Source organism: Puma concolor, chromosome C2 (genome assembly GCF_028749965.1).
Source record: "Puma concolor isolate L17-30 chromosome C2, mPumCon1.1.hap2, whole genome shotgun sequence".
Taxonomy (NCBI): Eukaryota; Metazoa; Chordata; class Mammalia; order Carnivora; family Felidae; genus Puma; species Puma concolor.
In genome coordinates, this window is record NC_141675.1 from 88,972,223 (window position 1) to 88,998,891 (window position 26,669).

General features: G+C 34.9%; 1 protein-coding gene across 5 annotated transcripts in view; it reads left to right on the plus strand.

Annotated features, from left to right (window-relative positions):
• Positions 1–26,669, plus strand: part of ZNF148 (zinc finger protein 148) — a 127,098-nt gene that overhangs the window by 21,582 nt on the left and 78,847 nt on the right. For 2 of the 5 annotated variants that reach the window (XM_086675168.1, XM_086675169.1), the window contains exon 2: positions 23,120–23,255. The exons of 1 other annotated variant lie outside the window; for it this stretch is intronic. The gene's annotated coding sequence lies outside the window, so the exon portion shown is untranslated. Of the gene's footprint in view, positions 1–14,902; positions 14,985–23,119; positions 23,256–23,355; positions 26,305–26,669 lie in introns of those variants that run through there. 2 more of the 5 variants (XM_025913001.2, XM_086675171.1) reach the window with 2 other exon arrangements.

A 26,669-nucleotide genomic window follows, 5' to 3' on the forward strand; every position in this document is an offset into this window, starting at 1 on the left:
TATGGACATTTTAATAATCCATGGACATGGGATGTCTTTCTATTTATTTGTGTTTTAATTTTTTTCATCAGTGTTTTGTGTTTTTCAGTTTACAAGTCTTTTGCCTCCTTGGGTTAAGTTTTTCTAAGTACTTTATTCTAAGTAAAGTAAAGTAATGTTACTATTATAAGTGACATTACTTTCTTAATTTCATATTTTGTTCACTGCTAGTATACCATTGAGTTTTGTATATTCTTGTACTGTACAACCTTGCTGAACTTATTTATTCTTGTAGTTTTTTAGTGTATTCTTTATGGTTTTATGTATATCGGATGCCATCTGTAAATAGGGGTACAGTTTACTGCTTCCTTTCCAATGTGAATGCTTTTTAATTTTCTTGCCTAATTTTCCTTGTTAGAACATCTAGTACAGTGTCGAATCAAAGTAGTGAGAGTAGACCTCTTTGTCTTGTTTCCGGTCATAGGGGGAAAGCATTCAGTATTTCATCATTAAGTATAACATTAGAATTTTTGTAGATGGCCTTTATCAGGTTGAGGAGATTCTCTTCTGTGCCTAATTTCTTGAATGTTTTTGTTATTTAAGGATGTTGGATTTTGTCACATGCTTTTCTGCATCTGCTGAGATGATCTACAAAAAATAAAGGTTTTGTCCTCTATTCGGTTGGTAGGGTGTATTTACTTGATTTTCAGATCTTAAACCAATTTTGCATTTCTGAGATAAATCTACTTGGTTATTGTGCATATTCATTTTTCTGTGTTAGTGAATTCGGTCTGCTAGTATTTGTTGAGGATTTTAATGTCTATAATCAGAGATAATGGCTTGTCATTTTCTTTTTTAAAATTTAATGTTTATTTTGAGAGAGAGAGCACACATGCACAAGTTGGGGAGGGGCAGAGAGAGGGAAAAGAGAGGATTCCAAGCTGTCAGTGCAGAGCCCTACATGGGGCTTGATCCCATGAACCATGAGATAGTGACCTGAGCCAAAATCAAAAGCTGCTCAACTGACTGAGCCACCCAGGCGCCCTGCCATTTTCTTTTCTTGTGACATCTTTATTTTGTTTTGGTATCAGTGATACTGATCTTATAAGATAAATTAAGAAATGTGCCTTCATCTATTTTTGGGAGGAGTTTGTGAACAACTGGAATTTAATTCTTTATTAAATTTTTTTGGTAGAACTTCCCAGTGAAGCTGAGCTTGGAGTCTTCTTTTGGGGAGCTTTTAAATTAAGAATTCATTTTTCTTAAATGGTTATAGAACTATTTAGATTATTTCACTTTGGTTTAGTTTAGGTAGTGTAATTCTGATAAATTGAGAAATTTCTTCGAAGTGATAAATTTAAGAATGTAAAGTTGTTTTGTAGTATTTTCCTTACTGTATTTTAGTTGGTGCAAGTTCTGTAGTGATATCCACTTTTGAATCATTACCTTAGTGATTTGTGTCTTCTCTGTTTTTTATTTGTTAGTCCTATTAAATACTTACAAAATTTTTGCTTCACAGATTTTTTCTATTTTTCAGTTTTCAATTTCATTAATTTCTGTTCTATATTGTTTGTTTCCTTCCTACTGCTTGCTTTGGGTTTATATATATTTTGCTTTTTTTTTTTTTTTAAGTTTCTTGTGGTAGGCAATTAGGTTTTTGATTTGAGATCTTCATTTATTTTTATTTATTTTTACTATGTATTTATTTTTTTTTGAGAGGGAGGGACAGAGGGAGAGGGACAAAGATAACCTCAAGCAAGCTCCACAAGGGTCGTGAGATCATGACCTGAGCTAAAATCAAGTCAGACACTCAACCAACTGAGCCACCCAGGGACCCCTGAGATCTTTCTTCATTTCTATTGTAAGCATTTAGTGCTATAGATTTCCTTTTAATTACTGCTTTAGCTGCATCTCACAAATTTTGGCATGCTGTGTTTTTATTTTCATTCATTTTTATGTGTCTGTATTTTAAAGTTTTCTTTGAAATTTCCACCTTGACCCATGCACTTTTTAGAATTGTGTTGTTTTTTCCTGATGTTTCTAGGTTTTGTTTTTTCTTTTTTTTAAATTTTTTATTTTTGAGAGAGAGACCGTGTGAGTGGGGGAGGAGCAGAGAGAGAGGGAGACACAGAATCCAAAGCAGGCTGCAGGCTCTGAACTGTTGGCACAGAGCCCGACGCAGGGCTCGAACCCACTAACCGTGAGATCATGACCCGAGCCAAAGTCAGACGCTCAACCTACTGAGCCCTCAGGCAACCCTGTTGTCTTTCTGTTACTGATTTCTAGTTTAGGTCCATTAGGGTCAGAGAATGCACTCTATTATTTTAATTCTTATAAATTTGTTGAGGTTTGTTTTGTGGCTCTGGATATGATCTGCCTTGTTCATATCATGGAACATCTGCCATGAATGTTCCATGGGTGCTTGAAAAGAAATGTGTGTTCTGTTGTCATTGGGTGGAGTATTTCATATACAGTTGACCTTCAAACCACATGGGTTTGAATTGTGCTGGTCTACTTATATTTGGATTTTTTACAGTACAGGACTATAAATGTGTTTTCCTTATTTTCTCAGTAACATTTTCTTTTATCTAACTTTAAGAATACAGTATATAATGTAATACACAAAATGTATGTTAATGGATTGTTTTTTATCTGTAAAGTTTCTGGTCAGTAGTAGGCTATTAGGAATTAAGTTTTTGGGGAGTCAGAAGTCATACATGGATTTTGTGTGAGGGAGTTGTTCAGGTTTCATCTGTATATCAATTCAATTCTGTTGGTTAAATGTGTTATTAATATAAACACTCTGCTTTTCTAAAAAAAAAAAAAAGTATTGCTATAGCTTAGCATTCTTTTCAACGTATGGTACCACATTTCTTGTTAGCAACATATGGGGCCATTTAAAAAAATTTGCTCTGCCAGTCTGTCTTTGATTGGTTTATTTAGACTATCTGCGTTTGAGGTAATTAATGATCTGTCAGTCCTTATAGCTGCTATTTTATTATTTTTTGCTTATTTTCTCTGGCTTTTGGTTTTTGCTTCTCTTTTCTTGCCCTCCTGCAGATTATTGGAACATTTTTTAGGATTCCATCTTTTATAATTTGTAGAAGGTCTATTTATAATGTTTTGGAGTCTGTCTTGCTGTAGTTTTTGCGGTGGTTGTAGTTATTACAGTATGCATATGTGATTTATAACAGTCTACTAGTATCCACATTTTATAGTTTCAACTGAAGTGTGTAAATTTCACTTCTGTTCTACCCTTTACCTTTCCAACTTTTATTTATTATTATTATTTTTTAATGTTTGTTTTTGAGAGAGAGAGAGAAGTGGGTGCTCAAGTCGGGGAGAAGCAGAGAGAGGGAGACAGATTCTGAAGCAGGCTCCAGGCTCTGAGTTGTCAGCACAGAGCCTGACACTGGGCTCCAGCCCACAAACCATGAGATCATGACCTGAGCCCAAGTTGGGTGCTTAACCGAGTGAGCCACCCAGGTGCCCCCTACCTTCTCAACTTTTAAACATAATTAATTGTCTTGGGTATGAAATAGTGTCGTAATTTTTGCTTTCAGTCATCAAGTATGATTTGTAAAGCTAATGATGGAAAAGATAATCTGTTGTGTATACCCATATTTCTTTTCTTCCTGTTGTTTGAAACATTTTCTTCAGCCAGTCTTTATGACACATTCTTTTAGTTTTTCTTCTTTTGGGAATGCTTTTTAAAAATGGCCCCTTTGTTCCTTGCTGTGGTCTGAATGTATTTCCCTAAAATTCATATGTTGAAATCCTATTAGGAGTTGGGGCCTTTGGAAGGTGATTAGGTATGAGGGAGGAGCCCTCATGAATGGGATCGGTACTGTTGTAAAAGAAGCCAGAAGAGCTCCCTTGGCCATTTCTGTCTTGTGAGGATACAGAAAGGAGTCTTTTACCTGGAAGTGAGCCCTCACCAAACCATATTGACATCCTGATCTTGGACTTCTAGCCTCCAGAACTGTGAGAAATAAATTTCTGGTTTTTGATGAGAAATCTGGGGTCATTTAAAGTTTCCATTATAAGTAATACGGTTGTTTCTGGTGCCTTCAAAGTTTCTTCTTTGGTTTTAATTTTGAACATTTAATTACTATGTGTCTTGGTGTAAATTTGTTTGTGTTTATTCTGTCCTGGGTTTGCTCAGTTTTTTGGATCTGTAAGTTTGTATTTGCTGCATTTGAATTCAGCCATTGTTTCTTCAAATACTGTTTCAGCCCCTCTCCTTTCTGGGACTCCAGTGATAAGAATGTTGGATCTTATGTTATTGGCCTGTAGTTCTCCAAGACTGTTAATTTTTTTTTCCTGTTTTCTCTCTTGTTCAGATTGGGTGAGTTCTGTTTTTCTGTATTGACCTTCAGTGATTCTCTTCCCTATCATCTCTGTGTTTGTATTGAGTTTATGCAGTGAGTTCAAAATTTTTCTATTATTTTTTAGTTCTATAATTTTCTTTTGCTTTTATTTTTTAATAAATTCTGTGTCTTTGCTGAGATTTTACATTTTCTCACTTGTTTTGGGAAAATTCTTAATTGCTGAAACATTTTTATTATTGTGTTTTAAATAAAAGATAATTTGTCAAATAATTCCAGTGTCTGATGCATCTCTGCATTGGCCTTAGTTGATTATCTTTTCTTAATCATGACTTCTTGAGTCCTTTCTATTTTATCTTTTAGTTAGGAAGTTCTGAGCCCTATTTATATTTTTCATTTTAGTGGACAGTCCGCCTATTTAGGTTTAGAATACAGATCTTGGCCCCCTTTTGTAGGCTGTGTTTCCAATGGCAGTTTTAATTTTCAGAGCCTTTGTGGTCACTTTAATTGATCCGATGCTGCTGGGTTGCCACTAGTCCTTGCTGGTGGTGACTGACGGAGCAAAAGGGTTTTCCCTATGCGGGGCTTCTTGTTATATCTAGATGAGAGATGATTTTGGTAGATCCTCTTATTATTCCTCCCATGTCATTCTTCCCTGTCCCCCTGTCCCTGGGTGAGAGAGGAGAGTCTTAGCCCAAACTAGCTAGCGGCTTGTTGTGGTTGGGTCCCTCAGTTTGCCTACTTGTCTCTGTATCTCTAGGTGGAAAACAGGAGTCTCATGGCAAATGGGTAAGGAAGAATTTTTTACCTCGGTTTTGTTGTTGGTTGGGCTTCCAGTTAATCTTCCTTTTATGTTGCAGAGGGACTCCAGTGTAATTTGGGGGGAGGAATGTGACTGCCTGGTCTGCCTTCTGTTGCTAAGTTGGTGGTCAGGAAATGGCAGTCTGGGTTGCCTTTTTCTGTTGGGTGTGGGGACTAAAAACACCCTGCTGTTCTTTTGTTTCTCCATACTTGTAGTCCCAAACTGGTTCATTGCCTTACTATTTGCAGAGTTTACCTCTGGTTGTCTCTTGTGTTATTTCCATGGTTTATAATTGTGCTTAATGAGGAGGGGCAGGGGAACACAGCTCTGTGCCATCTTACCCAGACTGGAAATTCAAGTTCCTTAATTTTTGTCAACCATCATGATCTCCAGACAGTAGGTTATATCAGCTTTGAAAATAATAGCATACGGATATGTGCTTTGTGAGGTTTTAAGCACTATATAAATGTTTGCTTCAGTTACAAATCAGAATATCAGACACCTAAGTTTTGGGGAAGTCAGTCATAACCAGTTCAAGAGGGTGTCAGGACTAGGCATCTGTCACATGAACAGAATCTTGTTATGTAGTTAATTAAAAATGAGGTTATAAATTCTGAGTGCTTTCTTCAAGGATGTGTTTAATTATTTACACGTAAGATGTTTAGTAATTCCAGTGATACACTATAGTATTTTAATATTAACAAATATTTTTCAAAACAATACTGAAAATCTTGTGTTATGCAGCCAGTGTAATCTGTTTCTAATTTATAGATTGAAATGGGCAGATAAAATGTCCTGCTTTTACATTTCCTGGTTTTCTAATTGAGGATAAATTGACCCAAATAAGAAAATGTCCATTCTATGTTGGTAGAAGCTTGTGTTTCTAAATGACGAGTTAACTTGCTACATCAACTTCTCCTATTTAGAAAAACAATCTCACAGACATATTTCATGAATTGTTCAAACTTAATGTATTTACTGCATTTATCGGGAGAAATCACTGGAGTTCTTTGCAGCCTCTTTTTGAGGTATTCTCTTGAGCGACTCTGATGGCAAATCTCAATTTCCTAATCAGATTAAAAACCATTTGTTTTATTTGTGGGCACACCTCTACGTTGTGTCTAGTGCTTAGTGTAATTCCACGCATGCATTCTAGACAGAGGAGAGAAGAATGATTGACTCTGGTATTGAATAAGATGAAAATTGTCAAAAGATGAACTGACTTTAGTGGACCATTTATAAGTTATTAAGTGAGCGTTTTAAGTTATATTTCATATGAGAAGTAATAATTCCAGTTTTGTCTATGATTTGTAATAATATTTTAATAAGATGCTTTTGTTCACTTTGACACTTTAAAAAAATCAAATGTAGGGGCGCCTGGGTGGCCCAGTTGGTTGGGCAACCGACTTCAGCTCAGGTCATGATCTCACGGTTCGTGGGTTCGAGCCCCCGCGTCGGGCTCTGTGCTGACAGCTCAGAGCCTGGAGCCTGTTTCAGATTCTGTGTCTCACCCTGTCTCTGCCCCTCCCCTGCTCATGCTCTGTGTCTCTCTGTCTCTCAGTAATAAATAAACATTAAAAAAAAAAAATCAAATGTAAATAAATGTTAAGTTTTTTTTAATGTTTACTTAGAGAGTGCAAACGGGGGGAGGGGTAGAGAGAAGGGTGACAGAGGATCCAAAGTGGGCTCTGCCTGACAGCAGTGAGCCTGATGTGGAGCTCGAACCCACCAACCACGTGATCATGACCTGAGCTGAAGTCGGATGCTCAATCAACTGAGCCACCCAGTGTCCCTAAACTTTAATTTTTAATTGGGTATTAAAATTTTTTAGGGTTTCTTTAGTTATTAGAGTGGGATAATTTTTATGTTACAAAAAGCAGATGAATTTAATTTTCTGTTTACTTACATGGTAACTATTGTAGATAGCATTTTATTTATTTTTATTTTTTTAAATGTTTATTCACTTTTGAAAGAGACAGAGGGCAAGCGGGGGAGGGGCAGAGACAGAGGGAGACACCATCTGAAGCAGGTTCCAGGCTCTGAGCTGTCAGCACCCTTAACGGACTGAGCCACCCAGGTGCCCCGTAGATAGCATTTTAATTTAAAATTCTATGTTCTTTGATAATATACTTCAGAAATTTTTTTGATTGCCAGGACATTAAGGTAACATTAAGTATAGTTTAATTTTGGGAAGACCTTTCCTGTGGTGGTGCTATGTTAGAGTAGACATTTATTAGGAGGCAGAGGATCTGGTTGAAGTCTTTGACACTTATGCGTTGTGTAAACTTGGGTACTTAACCTGATGAATTTCAGAGATATTAATACCTGCTTAAGTAATTGTAGGAGGTCAGGTGAAATGGGATAAGTGAAAGCACTTTGTATACCATGCCATACTTTATTAGAGTATGCTTATAGTGCCTGAGTCATCTTGATCATGATAGTATAAAATATTTACAAATTAATGTGTATTCAGTAAAAATTTATGTACAAGTAAAAGTAAAGCAGCTTTTCCTTGAGTTTAGTGGCTTACTAATGTTTTTTTTTTTTTTTACTTTTTTAAAATTTACATTCAAGTTATACGGTGCAACAGTGATTTCAGAACGGCTTATTAATCTTAATAGTGAATTTCTGTTAGTAAAATTGGGGGAAGATTACATAGTTGCTTGATAGTTTGCCACAGTTTTGGGACGGTGTCTCCCCTCAACATGTAATTTAGATTTAAAAGTTAGTTTAGTCTAAGGAGTTTATAAAAATGCTTGTGGTGGACAAGTTTCTTGTTTGACAAATGTTTACTGGCTAGGTGATTTGAAAAGGTCCAGGACAGGTGAAAGTTTTCAGTTCATGGGCTTATTTTACTCACTTTGGGCTGTTTTCTTTTAAGAATTTGATTACCACTTTGTAGGATTTTCATTCTCAACTAAGTGGATTAACTACATTAACTGCAAAGTTTATAAGATTTTGGCCTGACTTTTGTTGAGAGTGGAAATGGAAAATGGTTGTAGAAAGACCTGGGCAGGAGACCCCTGGGTGGCTCAGTCAGTTAAAGCGTTTGTAAAGCGTCTGACTTTGGCTCAGCTCATGATCTCAAAGGTTCCTGAGTTTGAGCCCCATGTCGTGCTCTGTGCTGACAGTTCAGAGTCTGGAGCCTGCTTTGGATTCTGTGTCTCTCTTTTACCCTGTCTCTCTGTCTCTCTCAAAAATAAATAAACATTAAAAAAATTTAAAAAGAAAAAGAAGAGAGACCTGGTCAGGGTAATTTCTGGGGTGGTTGGTTTGAATTTGTTGGGCTGTCTGTCATTCCTGCTTGCGATAGATCAGGTCATGAAAAATATACTGTTGGATGACCATCATTCAGATAGAGTTTTAATACCTTTTAATTTTCAAAGCAGCTGGTGTAAATTAAAGAACACGTATGTCTATGCATGTCTATGTATGTCTATTCATATAAATCACAAAAGTTAGAACTAATGTAAAACCAGAACTTGACTAATTAACCTTAAAGTGTGCTGTAGTTAAAATATGCTAAAGGACTTTAAAAGATGCTAAAGCATTTTTTGTTTCAGATTCTTATACCATATGTGCTATTATTCTTTTCATTGCTTTGTGCTTTTCTTGATTACATTTAAAGGGCAAGAGGTAGCCTTTTTATTTGGCAGTGCATAGAAGCATCAATAGTTAAAATTTTGTAAGCATACACATTTCAGTGAAACTAAAAATGACTTTGTTTTATATTTTAAATTTAAATCCAAGTTAACATATAGTGTAATAATGATTTCAGGAGTAGAAAGAATTTAGTGATCTTTCACTTACCTACAACACCAAGTGCTCATCCCAAGTCCCAAGCAAGTGCCCTCCCTAATGCCCATCATCCATTTAGCCCATTCCCCCACCCAGAATCCCTCTAGCAACCTTGTTTGTTCTCTGTATTCAAGTGTCTTTATGGTTTGCTTCCCTCTCTGTTTAAAATGACACTTTAAAAGAGATCATCTTAATTAACCAAGAACTATGGATTTTTATCAATGAATGGCTTTTCTACAGTGGTTATATTTGGAAGTAACATTAAGGTACATGATATAATGAAATACTTATAAAACAGCTAAGTTTTGGTTATATTCTTTTTTAATTTTTTTAAGAGTTTATTTTGAGAGAGAGAGACTATGTCCATGTGCCTGTACATGCACACGTGTGCACGCGCGCGCACACACACACACACACACACACACACACACACGCAGGAGGGGCTGAGAGAGGGGAGAGAATCCCAAGCATCCTCAACCAGTGCTCAGCGTGGAGCCCCGTCTTGGGGCTAGATTCCACTAACCATGAGATCACGACCTGAGCCGAAATCAAGAGTTGGACACTTACCTAACTGAACCACCCAGGTACCCACCCCTCTTTCATTTATTTATTTATTTATTTTTATTAAAAAAATTTTTTTTTTAATTTATTTTTTATTTTTGAGAGAGACAGACAGACAGACACAGGGTGCAAGCAGGAAAGGGGCAGAGAGAGAGGGAGATACAGAATCCGAAGCAGGTTCCAGGCTCTCAGCTGTCAGCACAGAGCCTGACATAGGGGCTTGAGCTCACAAACCATGAGATCATGACCTGAGCCAAAGTTGGAGGCATAACCGACTGAGCCACCCAGGCGCCCCACTTTAAAAAAAATTTTTTTATTGTCTTAGAACTCTATATTCTTGACAGTTTTTGTGGGAGTTTCTTATCTGAATTTCGATCATTAATTCATAAAACCTCATCTTTTGCAATCTTACTTTTCTAGACAAAGATGACAACTGAAACATAATTTGGTAGACTGAATGTACTCTGGGCCAACAACATAAAGATACTTTGAAAATACTTAATGAAGTTGCTTAGGTTTCTCTAGGAGGGTGTGAAAAATTTGAAGGAACTGAAGAAGTTTCTTCCTGTCTGTTTTAATGTGCATGCCGTTTTGTAGCTTTTCTAACAGAGTACTTCTGAAATTCATTATTAACAGTCTTTTAAAACAAAGACTGGAAATTAGCTGGGATTAAACTATTCTTTACATTGCTCAGAATTATTTTCTATTTGATACAATGTCTATATACATTGTATATACTATATACAATGTATATAGTAGACTCCTCAGTATGCTAATTTATTGTTAAAACCAACAAGGCTTTTTAGGGAAATTCCCAAGCTGAAGGGTAATGTTGCCAAATCCCCACTAGGCTGGTTTTGATACGAGGTTCTCTGCTGCATTAGGTTAATGTGACTTTTCTAGATGCTTCAATTTTGTTATCTTTGATTCCGTAATTGAGAGATAGTGTCGTTTGTGTGGTTAAGCTTCTGGAGCTTGATTTCTGTATTGGAGTTCAACTTTATTTATAATCATTTAAAAAATACCAAGTATCTACTAGGTGCAATACATTGTTTTAGGGTCTTAAGATCAGTGAACAAAACGAAATTCCTGCCCTTGTGGAGCTTATGTTATATAGTTAGGGGCAGAAAACGGTAAACATCATAAGCAAGTAGATTACCTAGCATGTTAAGAGGTGGTAACTATTATGGAAAATGTATAACAGATAAAAGGGGGATTGGGTGTGAGTGCATGTGGGGACAGTTTTAAATCGCATAGCAGGAAAAAGCCTCATTAACAAGATGATGATTGAGCAAAGACTGAAATCAGTAGGTAAAGGATTTAGTTATAAGTATCTCTGGGAGAAAGTATACCAGGCCTAGAATAGCCAGTACAATAGGCCTAAGGCAATGGCATGCTAGAAGATACAGGGAGATAAGAAAGTCTGGTTACTGGACTCAAGTGGAGCAAGGGGGAAAGTATAGAAGATGAGGTCTGAAAGGTGGTGGTGGTGGATTGTGGAGGGCCTTGTGGTGGATTGTGGAGGGCCTTGCAGACCATTATAAGGACTTTGGTTCCGCCAGTTACTAGTTTTGTAACCTTTGGTAAGTTATTTAACCCTTCAGTTTTTCTCTCTTGTAAAATGTGAGTAGTTAATAGCACCACTTTCATAAGTTTGTTGTTTGGATTATGAGAGTTAATACCTGCAAAGTCCTAGGAACACTGCTAAGCAAAGTCTAAAGTATATATTCATTGCATCTTTAAAGGTAAAGTGAACATTAAAAGGTTAATTCTTTTTCATTTGAAAAGGTAGCAGAGGAAGAAGTGAGTGCTCTCTGCTTTGATTTTTTTCTATAATAAATTGCTTAAACTTTAATTATAGCCCTTACTACATAATGTTACTATTATTAACATTATTTGTTGTATGTGTACTTAGCATCTTGCTACCTTATGAACTCCTATGGGCAGAGACCGTGGTATTTTATGCATGTCTTAGGAATCTTAGATAGCATGTTGTACATGCATATCAGGTGATCAGAACATTGACTCAAATTAATGACAAAAATGTTGGCTTAATTAATGAATCAGCCCACCTGCTGGTATGTATATTGGAATATTGCCAGTCTTTCAAAACTAAATAATGGGAGGACAGTAGCTAATGGTCCCTGAAAAATACTTCATTTATTTTCTTAATGTGCCATAGTTACTAAAATTGGTATTGGTAGAAAATTGCCTTAATTATTAACTAAGTGTGAGAGTTTATACCATGTGAAATTAAAAGTCCATATTCACAGTATAGTATGGATCTGTTATATTAACATCTATCATTGGTTAAAAATATTTTTATTGACAGCATAAATATACTGCTACCTTAAAACAGTTTTAGTCTTAATTTCACTGTTTATATCTGCACAAGTGATATAATTAGGGAATATTTAGCTAGCAAAATCTTAAATCCTAGGAATTGCCAAGAAGGAATATTCACTATAACTCCTGAAGTGAGGGAGTGAAGCATGTTGAAAGAGGAAGATTATAATTGGCCTTTGGGTGGTTCAGGAGCTTTGTACCTCTCTTTTTGTACTTGCAGGGTCTTCAGTTTCCAGCTTGGTAGTTTCTTTCCTTATTGTTGGCAGAGAGGAGTGGGAGATTTAAAGGAAGAATAGAGACTTGGAAGGAGAAGTGAAATTGGTAGATGATGCTAAATGAATTAGAGTTCCAGAGACAGAGACTGTGTGGCAAGTGAGTTAGGGAAAACTGTGTGTTTCCATGGTAGAGGAAACATTGTAATGGGAAATATATTCCAAAATTTCTGTTACAGGTTTAGACCTTGAGGTAATAATATTTTGTGCATGTGGGTGTGTATGTGTGTGTGTGGGGGCATGTTTCCTTTTTCTTTTTGCTTTACTATTTTATTTTTTGTTTCTCTTTTAACATGTCTAGTTATGTTCTTTGATGTATGATAGCCTTAATTTAGGGCTTTGAATCAAAAGTGATGCAAGAAGATGAGTAGACTTTTTGTGAAAATGTTTTCAACAGAATATTAACATTTCGAAAACATTTGTCCAGTCCGTAGATTTTATTTTACCATATTCCATGATGGCATATGAAATACTGTCTTGATTGCGGGGTAAATATACCCAGTCAACTTTCAAAAAGACTCATAATGTAATACTAAAATATATAATTAGAAGACATTTTTATTTCTTGTATGTAGACTTTGCTCTGCTTTTTCTGTTCAAGTTTACACTGTTCTATAGCTTTAGAAAATCTAAAAGTTGAGGACACCTGGGTGGCTCGCTCCATTGGTTAAGTGTCTGACTTCAGCTCAGGTCATGATCTCGCAGTTTGATAGTTCTAGCCCCATGTCAGGCTCTGTGCTGACAGCTCAGAGCCTGGAGCCTGCTTTGGATTCTGTCTCCCTCTGTCTCTCTCTGTCCCTCCCCTGCTTGCACTCTGTCTCCCTCTCAAAAATAAATAATAAACATTAAATTAAAAAATTCTAAAAGTTGAACACAGTGAAGACCATAGATAGCAGTGTAGTGCAAATACAGTTTTGCTTTACTTTACCTGTTTTTAATAATGTCCACCACAATAGTACAGTTTTATGGCAAGTATGTATTCAAAAATTGTTTTACATAATTGAGAATGATGGCATATATGCTCTTCTGAGTGCTTGGAAACAAAGCTTTGAGGCAGGCAATTAAGAGCTTAGTAGAAAAAAAATTTTAAATAGATTTCTTGATTGGTAATTATTTTAGCAACAAAGCTACTGACTGGCTGAGGAATAGAAAATGCTGCATTATCAGAAAGGCTGTAGTGTTTGTGATCCCTCGATAAAATTATATAAACATAATTTTGGATTAATATATTGGTTATTTCCTCAAGATTTAAAGTTTAATTGTTTTGCTTTTACGTTTATAGCTTTTATTGATTTGCAAGATATTTATTGAGCCCTGAAAATGTGTGTTAGGGCTGTTATATAAATGCTTTGTTATTTCTGAATAAAAAATTAAATTTGGCCTATTCTTTGTTTCTAATAAAGTTTCAGCTTTCAGTCTTCATTGTCTTTATTACCTCCCTTTCATATGCCAGCAAAAAATACCCCAGTTGCATAAAGGAAATTATATGTGTCCAGTATTAATGCAGTACCAACATAGGATATTAACTTTCTGTGTTAGTCTCTGTTAAAAGGCTGATTATAGCATACCACTTAAAAAAATATGTATGGACCATATTGGTATTATTAAATACCTTTGCCTTGAAAAAAAAATTAAAAAAATTTTTTTAATGTTTATTTTTATTTTTTTATTTTTATTTAAAAAAAATTTTTTTTAACATTTATTTATTTTTGAGACAGAGAGAGACAGAGCATGAACGGGGAGGAGCAGAGAGAGAGGGAGACACAGAATCTGAAACAGGCTCCAGGCTCTGAGCTGTCAGCACAGAGCCCGACGTGGGGCTCGAACTCATGGACAGTGAGATCATGACCTGAGCTGAAGTCGGACGCTTAACCGGCCAAGCCACCCAGGCGCCCCTTAATGTTTATTTTTGACAGAGAGAGAGAGAGAGAGAGAGAGAGAACATGAGTGGGGGAGGGGCAGAGAGAGAGGGAGACACAGAATGTAAAGCAGGCTCTGAACTGTCAGCACAGAGTCCGACATGGGGCTTGAACTCACTAAACATGAGATTGTGACCTGAGCTGAAGTTGGATGCTCAGCCAACTGAGTCACCCAGGCGCCCCTGAAAAAAATTTTTAAATGGTTGAGAGAGACAGCATGTGCACGAGTGGGGGAGGGGCAGAGAAAGATGGGGGTGTGGTGAGGGAGAGAGAGAATCCCAAGCAGGTTCCTCAGTCAGTGCAGAGCCAGATGCAGGCTTAACTCATGAACTGTGAGATCATGACCTGAGCAGAAATCAAGAGTCAGATGCTTACCTGACTGAGCCACCCAGGTGCCCCACCTTGAAAATTTTAAATACTTAATGTTTTTGTATTTTTAAAAGCTATATTAATGTAGCTAGACTTTTGAGCTGAGGGAAATGTTATTTTGGGGTTTCGTCAGGAAGTAGTACTCTTTGAATAATGGAGAGTATCAACATAAGATTTTAATGAAGCACATTTTGTGTTTACTTTTTTTTATTTCAAAGTTGTTTAAGATAATTTTGGGTTATTGCTCTGATTTTAAAGAGATCTTAATCCTCAACTAGAAATTAAGCTTGAAAAAGTCCAATTAGGTTCTGGTCATTTCCTTGGAATATCATTTATCACTGATGGGTCATTAAGTATTAGTTGCTACTAATTCTATTTAATCCAACCATATCTATTAATCCAGTATCTGGCTTGGAAAGAATGTTGTTAGATTTAGCATATCTAGGTATAATTATTTTATCTGACTTTTAAGAATATGTCTAATTCTGATTCTTTTGGGAGATAACCTGTATTTTTGTACTTTTATAGGATAGAGGGGAGGAATCAGGAGCTTGGAAATTCAGCCAAGTGATCTGGTGGGATGGGCATTTGCCTGACATACTATATAGAGGTAATCTAACACTGTTTTACTCAGTCTTTATTTTTACCTGTGATAGATGCCCATGTGCTTGTATTATGAACAGCACTAATCACAACTATTGGATAGCACTCTGTATTTACTGGATGATCGTTTTTCCTTTTATACCCACTTACATATAAGCATGACATGTGTGTGTATATATATATATATATATATATATATATATATATATATATATATAAAATATACACACATACACATATATGGCATGGTATTGCTATATATAAATAACGAATGTCTATACATTGAAAAGAGTTAATGGTATTAGTTTTATAGGATGTAGATCATTATCTTTTCTCACTTAACTAGATTACTTGCATGTTTCTTTTTTAGGCCCAGTTCCCTTATTTTAGGAAGACAGATGATCCTCTCCTTTCTTGTTGGCTTATGTTGGTACATATGTTAGGCCTGTGCTTTATCCTTCAAACAAGTGAAAGAAAATTAAATATTTAACAGTTTTCAGGGTATTTACATATCTGTCAGTGGCACATATTCGCATGTCAGTTGTTAATGATTATAAAAATTCTGAAGATTTTTGTAAATTTAGTTTTGAGAATTCTTTAAAAATGAGTATGTGACAATATTAGTGGCTGTATTTTAAGATTTCCTTCTTTTTCCAAGTTTTCTGGTAATTGTCAAGTTCAACATTTCTCACTCCTTCAACATTTCCTTACCCAGGTTTGTTATAAGATGAGACACACTTAGGCATTAGAGAATGTTATAAGGTTAAAAAAAAAAGGTTTTCCTTGTTCCTTTTCACAGTTAATGTGTGTATTATATAAGTCTGTGGTATGTGTGTATATGTATGTGTGTATTCTTTCAGACATTTTCTATATATATGCAGATATTTGTATGTATACCTGTATTTACATATTCTTTACACAATTGAGATCACACCATACATATTGTTTAGCAATATATCTTTTTTGTTGTTAATTTCTGCATTTTTGCATATCTTTTCTTCTCTTTTCATTATGTGTAGTATTCCAGTATTTGAGTATACCATAATTTTATTAACTGCTTACTTATTAATGGCTGTTTAGGTTTTCAGGTGCTTTTGCTATAATAAATGGTAATATGGTAGATATTCTTGGACATGTCTTTGCATATATTTTAAAAAGTACATGCAGTATAAATCCCTAAGGGAAAAATTGTTGGGCCAGAGAGCATGTACATTTAATAATTAGGTGGATGAATTGCCTAAAAGGATTATTCCAATATCAGTAAGTCTAGGAAAATGGGAATCTCTAGCTCAATGACCACGCTAGCTAGTGTCAAACTTTTTAATAATTTGTTAGTATTTTGTTGTTTAGTATTGCTTTCCAAAATTTCATTATGAGTGAGCTTCAGCATTTTTCCATTATTGGCTGTATGTATATTTTCAGTGATCTCTTTGGTCCTGTGCTGAGTCCCTAGTCATTCATTAGGCAAATTATTTTCACTGAATTTTTCTTCTTCTGATCTTATGATTTTGATTTTACCTTGTGGAAGTTTTCATTTTTTATGATTGAATTTAGTCTTTTCCTTTATGGCTGGGCATGGGGGGTTTCTGTATAAAGTTTAAAAGGTCTCCGTTGTTGATTGTAGGGCTCACTTTTTCCTCTGTGTTGTCACATCTCCGAAATGACATGAATTGCTGGTTTGTCATAATTTGACATTATTATTATTTTCTTTCTTAGTTAACACATAAAATAGTCATGTAGCTTAAGATTGGTAGTTTTAGATTCAGTGAATTATGGTACTTGAAAAAGTTATATGGGTTTTCTGTTATTTTTTTTTATGGTTTACTTCGCTTAAAATCTTCATTTAATGTTGAATATATTTGGCTTATAAACAGTAGATGTAGAGATTTAGCTTTCCTTTTTTTCCGGCAGGCTAACTAGTTGTCCCCATTCCAATTATTGAATGATGCATTTCTTTTTTACATTTTGAAATGCCACATTTCTCATATACTGAATTTCCATGCTTTTGGAGAACATGTTTCTGAAATCATTTCTGTTCAGTTCATCTGCTTGTCTGTGTATTGATAGTATTAAGAGAATTCAGTAAAGGAATTGCTTATAAAAGTAATATACACAAATTTTTTATACAAATATAATAGGCATTAGGACTAATCGTGTAAGAAAAGGTATACATTCATAATAATTAAAAAGATAAAATGTCTGGGAGCAGTCTGAAGAAAATTTTGAAATTCTGAGGGATAAGAAAGAAAATTTGAACCAATTCAAATTAAAAAATATTTTTAATGTTTATATTTGAAGGAGAAAGAGACAGAGCGTGAGTGGGCGAGGAGCAGAGAGAGAGAGAGAGAGAGAGAGAGATCGAGAGAGATCCAAAGCAGGCTCCAGGCTTTCAGCTGTCAGCGTAGAGCCCAATGCAGGGCTCAAACCGACAAACTGTGAGATCATGACCTGAGTTGAAGTTGGAGCTTAACAGACCCTGGTGCCCCTGAATCAATTCAAATTTCTTTCCTTTCCTTTCCGTTTCCTTTCCTTTCCTTTCCTTTCCTTTCCTTTCCTTTCCTTTCCTTTCCTTTCCTTTCCTTTCCTTTCCTTTCCTTTCCTTTCCTTTCCTTTCCTTTCCTTTCCTTTCCTTTCCTTTCCTTTCCTTTCCTTTCCTTTTCCTTTCCTTTCCTTTCCTTTCCTTTCCTTTCCTTTCCTTTCCTTTCCTTTCCTTTCCTTTCCTTTCCTTTCCTTTCCTTTCCTTTCCTTTCCTTTCCTTTCCTTTCCTTTCCTTTCCTTTCCTTTCCTTTCCTTTCCTTTCCTTTCCTTTCCTTTCCTTTCCTTTCCTTTCCTTTCCTTTCCTTTCCTTTCCTTTCCTTTCCTTTCCTTTCCTTTCCTTTCCTCTTTCCTCTTTCCTTTCCTTTTCCCCTCCCCTCCCCTCCCCTCCCTCCTCCCCTCCCCTCCCCTCCCCTCCCTTCCTGTCTTTCTTTTGAAAGAGAACATGTGCACGTCCACACCAGCAGGTGGTGGGGGAGGGGCAGAGAGAAAGGGGGACAGAAGATATGAAGTGGGTGGGCTCTGTGCTGACAGCAGGGAGTCTGATGCGGGGCTCAAACTCACTAAGTGTTCAGTGAGATCGCGACCTGAGCTGGAAGCCTCAATGGCGCCCCATCAATTCAAATTTTTGATAGAACGTTATGATATCACTCTAAAAATAAAATTGATTTTATTTATTGATTTAGTATTTTATGATCTTGTTTAACTCATTAATGGTGACTTTGCTGAACTCATTTATTAGCTCTCTTTCTAGTCTTAGTTTGTTGAGAGTTTTTATCATGAATAGGTGTTGAATTTTGTTGGGTGCTTTTTTTCTATTGAGGCTCCCATATGGGTTTTTCCTGTATTCTCTTAATATAGTGTATTATCTTACTTGATTTTCAGATGTTAAACTACCTTTGCATTCATGGGGTACATCCTACTTGGTCATGGTGTGTAGGCCTTTTTATATGTTGCTAGATTCAGTTTGCTAGTATTTTGTAAGAATTTTTTTTTTTACCTAATTTTATAATTATAGGCATCGCTGAGTAGTTTTCATGTAATTTTCTTTGACTTTGGTATCAAGTTAACTCTGGCTTCACGGATTGAGTTTCAGAATGTACCGTTTTCCTGTTTTGTGAAGGAATTTGTGAAGGATTAGTATTTCTTCCTTAAATATTTGGTGGAATTCATCAGTGATGCCATTTTGGCCTGTTCTTTTCTTTGTGGGAAATTTAATTAAAAAAAATTTTTTTTAAATGTATGTTTATTTTTGAGAGAAAGAGTGTGAACAAGGGAGGAGCAGATAAAGAGGGAGACACAGAATCTGAAGCAGGCTCCAGGCTCTGAGCTGCCAGCACAGAGCACAACGCGGAGCTCGAACTCACCAACCGTGAGATTGTGACCTGAGCCGAAGTCAGATATTAACCGACTGAGCCACCCAGGCGCTCCTCTTTGTGGGAAATTTTGAAATACTAATTCAGTTTGTTTAATTGTTACATTCAGATTTTTCTATTTCCTCTTTAGTCAGTTTTGATAATATGTGTCATTTTAGGAATTTGTTCATGTTACAAAGTTGTATAATGTGTTGGCATAAATTTACTTATAATATTCCTTCCTTTATAATTCTTAAAAAAATTTTTTAGGTATTATTTACATATAACCTTGTATTTCCGTCTTATAACTTAATTTTTGTGAGGTCAGTATTACCATCCCCTCTTTCATTCCTGTTTTTGGTAATTGTGTTTTCTTTTTGTTCTTAGTCTGCCTAAAAGTTTGTCAGTTTTGTTGATCTTAAAGAATCAAGTTTTTTTCTGTTTTGAATTTCGTTAATTTCTGCTCTCTGTATTATTCCCTTTGCTTACTTTAGGGTTTAGTTAAATTTATAAATTTCCTTCTAAGTACTTTAGCTGCATCTCATAAATTTTGATGTTTTTGTTTTCATTCAGTTAAAAATATTCTCTAATTGTTCTTTTAATTTCTTTTTTGACTCCTAAATTATTTAGAAGTGTGAAGTTTAATTCCTGAACACATGTGGATTTTCCAGTTTCTAATTTAGTGGATATTTAATTCTGTTATGATTGAAGAACGTATTTTGTATGAGTTCCGTCCTTTTAAATTTATGAGACTTGTTATGTAGCCTACTTTTTGGTCTGACCTGGAGAATGTTCCTTGTGTGCTTGAAAACAACATGTATTCTGTTGTTTATGGAGGTTTTTTGTATAAGCCAGTTTAGTCTAGTTTGTTAGTATGAGTCAGGTTTTCTGTATCTTTGCTAATTTTCTGTCTAGTTATTCTATCAATTATATAGAATGGAGAATTGAAATCTCCAACTATTGTTGAATTTTTGTTTTTTCAATAATGTTATTGCTTCATTATTTTGGGGCTCTTTTTAGGTGCATATACATTTATAATTGTTAACAATATCTTCCTGATTTATTGATATTTTATCATCATGAAATACTTTCCTTTGTCATCAGTAATATTTGTCTTAAGGCAAATACTAATATATTTATGTTATCGATAGAACTATCCACTTCTTTACAGTTACTGTTCCCATAGAATATCCTTTCCCACTCATCTTTTAACTTTCAGTCTTGAATGTAAAGTGTGTCTCTTGTTGACAGAATGTAGTTAAATCTTGTGGGCATTTTTGGTCCATTCTGACACCCTCTGGCCTTCGCGTTGGGCTGTTTAGACCATTCACATTTAATTATGGACATGGCAGGGTTTACATTTGTCATTTTGCCACTTGTTTTATGTATGTCTCTTATTTTTGTTCCTCTGTGCCTCCTTTAGTGCCTCTTTTTATGTCAAGTATTTTTTAGTGTATCATATAATTACTCCATTGATTTTTTTCTTTATTAAATATAAATATAAAGATATATTCTTTGTGGTTGCTTTAGGGTTTACATTATGCATTTTAACAGTCTGCTTAATATTAACTTTAATTCATTGTCAGTAAAATATGGAAACTTTGCTCCAGTATAGCTCCCACTTTTTTTCCTTCCTCTATTGTGCCACTGTTATTGTATATATTTCACATTTATGTATGCTATAAAACCAGCAATATATTATAATCATTGCTTCATATATTCTTATGTCATTAAAAGATGCTGAGAGAAGAAATGAGAAAATATATTTATAGAGTCCTTTAGATTAACCTACATATTTTCCATTTTTGATGCTCTTCTGTTTTTCCTCTGTATCTGAATCTTTTGTCTTCCTTTCATCTTGATGGACTTCCTTTAAAATTTCTGGTTAGGCAGGTTTGCTAGTAAAAAATTCTCTCATCCTTTCTTTGTCTGAGACACTTTATTTTGCCTTCATTATTGGATGATAATTCTGCTGCCATCTTGGTTGACAGCTTTTTTCTTTCAGCACTTTGAGTATGTCATTCCACTGTTTTCTGGCCTCTATTGTTTATGATTGAAAGGTGTTAATCATGTTGAATTCCCTGCACAGTGCGGAGTGATTTTTCTTGTTATGGTTGCATTATTTTTCACTTTGTGTTTGCTTTCAGCAGTTTCACTATGATGTGTCTAGGTGTGGGTCTTTTTGTATTCTACCTGAGATTCATTGAATTCCTAAGACCTATAGATTTTATTTCTTTTTACTAAAAGTAAAATCTGGGAAGTTTTGTTAGATATTTTATTAAAAATGTTTCCCTCTGTTCTTTCCTCTCCAAAAGTGTTGATAAATTGGTCTCTGAGGTTCTGTTTAATCTTCTTCAACTGCTTTTCTCTCTGTTCTTCAGATTGGATAATTTCAGTAGATGTCTTCAAGGTCATTAATTTTTTTCTGCCATCTTGAATCTGCTGTTGAGCACTTCTAGGAAATATTTGTTTTAATTACTGTACTCTTCGACTTCAGAGTTTCCTGTGTGGTTCTTTTACATAATTTCTGTACATTTATTGAGAATCTGTTATTTGTTGATTATTTTCATAATTAAAGAAGTTTAAAGCATGGATTCTTTTAACATATGTATAATAGATGTTTTGAAACATTTGTTTGCTTAAACCAACGTCTGGAGATACTCAGATACTGTAGTGTTTGTTAATATAAATGTCATGCTTTCCATTTCTTTAGTAATCTTATAATTTATTGTTGAAAACTGGGCATTGTAGATAATATATTGAAGCAACTCCGTATTGTGACTCTCTCTTCCCCCTGCCTAGGTTATTGTTACTGTTGTCATTTCACTATCGTTTGTATATTATACAATCCTATTGAAAGAAAATAAATTTTATTTTGGACAAAAGTTTATCTGGAAAAATCGACATGCATGAATATTAAGGAAATTTCTGAGATGGAAGGTTACTAAGGGATGAATAGCCCCATCAGAATTTAAACTTTTAATTTTATCTTTGAGAAAATGTGTGAGCACAGGAGAAGGGGCAGAGGGAGAGAGAGAGAATCCGAGGCAGGCTTCACGCTCAGCACGGATGGTGCTCGAGCCCAAGGCCCTGGGATCATGACCTGAGCCGAAATGAAGAGTTGGACTCTTAACTGACTGAGCCACCCAGGTGCTCAGAATTTAAACTAAAAAAATACGGATACAGGTGTGCCTGGATGGCTCATTTGTAAGAGCACGCGACTCTTGATCTTGGGATCATGAATTTGAGTCCCACGTTGGGTGTAGAGATTAGTTAATAAACAAGTAAACTTCTGAAAAAATACGGATACAGCATTGAAATATTTTTAAAAAGTAAATTAGTATTATATTTTTTGGAAGTTCAAAGATGGAAATACTACTTTGTTCTAGATGAGGAAGACCATTTTTCTTGGTTTTACACTACTGTAAAAATTGATATACAATCATATTATGTTTCATATATCACCTGGTCTCCTGTGGACTGTATATAAACTATTATTGATAGATAAGAATCTAATATTTTTAAAGACCTATGGTAGGGAATTCCATAAACTCTTCAGTCTTTACTCTGCCCAGAAGTACTGTCAGGCAGATTTATTGTGTACAGCTTATGTTCTTCATTTTTATTTGTATTTTTTGGATATGGCACACCGTCTTCCTATGATTAATTATTCTCATCTTATTGTCACCTTTTTCTGTCAAAGATGACCTGGCTGATTATGTTTCTGTATCTAAATATTTTATAGCATTTTACAACTATAATTGTTTCTGTTGTGAATAAATATTTATTCTGTACATGACTAGTTCTGTTTTCTTATTTATCAAGCCTGGTATTGTATTTTATTCCCTTTTCACTTAATAGACTTTACAAAGCAGTAAATAGTGCTATTAAGTGGTTTCTTAATCTTTGCTTAATCTTTTAAGTGGTTTCTTTGCGTTCTCTTTTCTAACTTTTTAGGTCTGTAACCCTCTGAATTTCCTTCAACATCCCTTATCTCTGAAGTTGTAGATTCAGATTTAAGCAAATTGTTCTTTATAAGGCCAAGGTTATTTTACAGTTACTGTTTACCACTATTTTATTCTCCTGGTTTCAGACTTAAAAGCAAGTCATTGTTCTGGTCATTCAGGCATGGTTTTCGTATTTACAAAGAATGATCGCTTCATTATTCATACCAGTTTCTCCAGATTGTATTTATACAGTATTTTTTCCCCCCTTCCTAAGTAATTTTTTTTTTTTTTTTTTTTTTTTGTAGGACTTGGATGGCATAAGTGATTAAGGTGGTGTGGAGGGTATTTGAAGCTTACGAAAGGTAGAAACTCAACCATGATTTCTTTTTCAACTCTACAGCATTCCCTTCCTTGAAGTCTTCATTTTTATCTTAGTCTCAGGTAATGTCAACACTTGTGTTTTATAATCATGAATAAGTTAATTTTTTCAAACATGAAACCATTTTGGGTGATAGAATTTCATGTTGGTTTTTGTATTGTAGTTTGTTTTGGTGTTTATATCTGGTAGAAACCTGGGATTTTAATTTTTTCTTGAGAAAACAGTGTTAAGAGAAAATTGATAAGTATGATATCATTTTTGATTTTAAGTTTTGTTTAACACAAAAATATGTGTAGCTTATTATGTAATAGTAAATGAAATTTAGATGGGAAGATATTTTCTCCTTTAACCCTTTTCTTAGAGTGTATTTTTTACCTGCCTATCATTAACACATATATATCCATGTTAAATTTTTCAGAATTTCCATGGAAACTCTGTGTTCATACATGGTAAAATGAGACCAATTGATGAAATTTAATGGTGTTTGGCATGTAATTTTTGAAATGTGAAAAAACATCCCAGTTATTGTACATTTGTACATATATGCCTATACTAATATAAGGAAGCAGTCATGTAGGTAATTCATTAATCATTTATATTAGAGATATTAGTTAAAATATAGACGTGACCACTGTGACAGACTTTAAAGATAGAAATATATTTATTTTCTAATTATTTATTTTTGAGAGTGAGAGTGTGAGTGGGGGAGGGGCAGAGAAAACGGGAGACACAGAATCCAAAGCAGGCTCCAGGCTCTGAGCTGTCAGCCCAGAGCCCAGTGCGGGGCTCGAACTCATGAAGCACGAGATCATGACCTAAGCCAAAGTTGGATGCTTAACCGACTAAGCCACCCCAGGCACTGCTCTATGAAAACAATCTTGAGGTTTTGTAGAGGTTCCTGAGTCATCATGACCTGGGCGTCTTTGTCGTCCTTTGCTATTCTTAGTATGTGGCTTCTGTCTTGTTGTCCAAGATGGTTACCGTTATGCATGTCAATAGGGAGAAGAAAGGATATTTTTCTTCCCTTAAGAGGAGTTATGTATGTCATTTCTCCTTATATTCCAATGGCTATAACACTGTCACGTGACTACAGTCAGCTGTAAGGGAGGCTGGGAAATGAGTTTGTCTCACTTATTAGGCAAGAAGAAAAGAACAGATTCAGGGAGGGGGAGTTTATTGTCAGTTAGGGTTTGTGTCAGATTTACTTTCCATTTGTCTAGTTTGGATTAACATTAAAATACAATTTTTATTATCCAAGACATTAACTCTTGGCCTGGACATTCTGAGACAGTTCAAGTTCTGTGACTAGTTCTCAAATTTTTTGTGAATAAACACTGCTAGTCTTGATATCATAAAATGGAATAAGGTATTAAAAGTTAAAATTGACTTGAGATACTTCCTCATCTTGTTTCACTATCATTAGGTTGAAATGATTTATCTAATATTTTAGACTAACACAAGGGGGTGGAGGCCTTGGATAGGAGGATTTCTTTACATATAAACAAAGCTAAATGATCTCTAGCTAGTTCCTTCTAATTCTAAAGAGTGTGTTATTCTAAATGTTTAGATAAGATCAGAAAAACTTTTTCTCAAAGATATTATATATTTCAATTAGTTATTTTTAGATGAAAAATACTTCATCGTACATTGTATTTTATGATTTTTGTCCTGTTGTAAATACTGTGTTTTGAAACAAGTATCAAATATTATATATTCTATTATAGATTTTATTAAAGGGTTGCAAACTAGTTATCAGTTTTCCACCATGTTTTATGTCAACCTTTTAGCCTTGGTACCCTTTAGTTTTGATAAATTTATATACTTGTTATAGTATAGTCGGCTGGTTGACTTTAGTTTATGATGGAATAGTATAAGACATTATAGATGTTCTTGGCATTGAAGGTGAAAATGCATCCTTAGTTCTGTGCTTCACAAATAGTGTTTGTATTATTAAAGTGAGAGTATTTATCTAATGTTTAACAAATGTCAGTTTTAATAGTTAATACTTACTTGTTCTGAAACGAGTTTTGGTTGCTATGTAGTACATATTAAACATAACGTAGGTGTTTAATGTTCGTAGTGTAGAGGGAAGTTTGTTTTAACAAGTATTTTTGATATTCCTTTTCTTATACAAGCCTGTAGAAAACTCATAGTTTCCTAACAGAATAAGTATTTTTAACATTAATATTTGAATTGTTGATATTGGCATGAGGTGTGATGGATGAAACAAGTAGATCCAGCAGAAGGTAGGGTTCTGTTTTGCTTGGACTTTTTTTTTAAAACTTCTCTCCCCCCCTCCTTTTTAAGATAAATTATAGCTGTTTCTTAAACAGTATGAGTTGCTGAAAATTTTGTTTTAACATTCAAATATCACTATTTTTTTGTTACATTGTTTTAGAAGACTTTGGTGATGAGTATTTGGAATGCAGAATATGCTTAGATTCTGCTTTATTTGAGGGGGGTGCAGTATATAGAAATGCCCGTTAACTTTGACTTAAATATTTATAGATTATTTTTCTGTGGTTAGAAAATGGTCAAAGGTTTTTTTTTGTTATATTGTATAAAATGATGGATTTTAGCCTATAATCTCTCTTATTTTGTGTCTTTTACCATTGCTGGCACTAGTCAGAAAGACCCATTTGTTCCTCTTAGAATGTTTTGAACTAAGTAGCAACTTAAAAATTGTCATAGGGCGTAGTTTATAAGCTCAGCTTTATAGATGCAAAATTGTAGTTGTACAAAGATATTTCTGAAGGGGTTTCTGAATGTAGAATATGCCTAGAAGAGAAGTAAACTTTGTTTTTGAATTAGAGGTGAAGCAGTTTTTGTTTAGATAAAACTATGCTTGTGAAGGATGAGAGAGAATAGGAAACTTCTTAAGAAGGGCCGGTGGAAATTATTTAATTCCATATTGGTCATGGGTTTCTTTGTCTCTGGCTTTGTCTAACCATTTGATCTTGAAGCTGATTGATACTTGTGTTTCCAATCCTGATATTGCTAAGTTGTAATTTCTCACTGACCCTACATAGGTTAGAAAAATTAATATCCGAGTTAATGTAACTGGCATCCTCCAGACAGCAAAGAGTTTACTGAAAATGCTTTGGGTGAGAAGTAAGTTGTAAAACCGAGTTTTTCTTTTTTATCTGTTTAAGAATAAGTTCTTTTCAGTACTTTTTTTCTGCCTACAAGTGAGGCTTATAGGTAGAATGGGTTCTGGTACAAGGCAGGGTATTGTTGATTTGGGAGAATATTTTGAGTTGGAAATTATTTTTCTTTATAGAAAAGAATGATGTTTATTAAAAAAAATTTTTTTTCGTGTTTATTTTTTATGAGAAAGAGAGACAGAGTGTGAGCAGGGGAGGGGCAGAGAGGGAGGCACAGAATGTGAAGCAGGCTGAGCTGTCAGCACAGAGGCCAATGTGGGGCTTGAACCCATGAACCACGAGATCATGACTTGAGTCAAAGTCAGATACTCA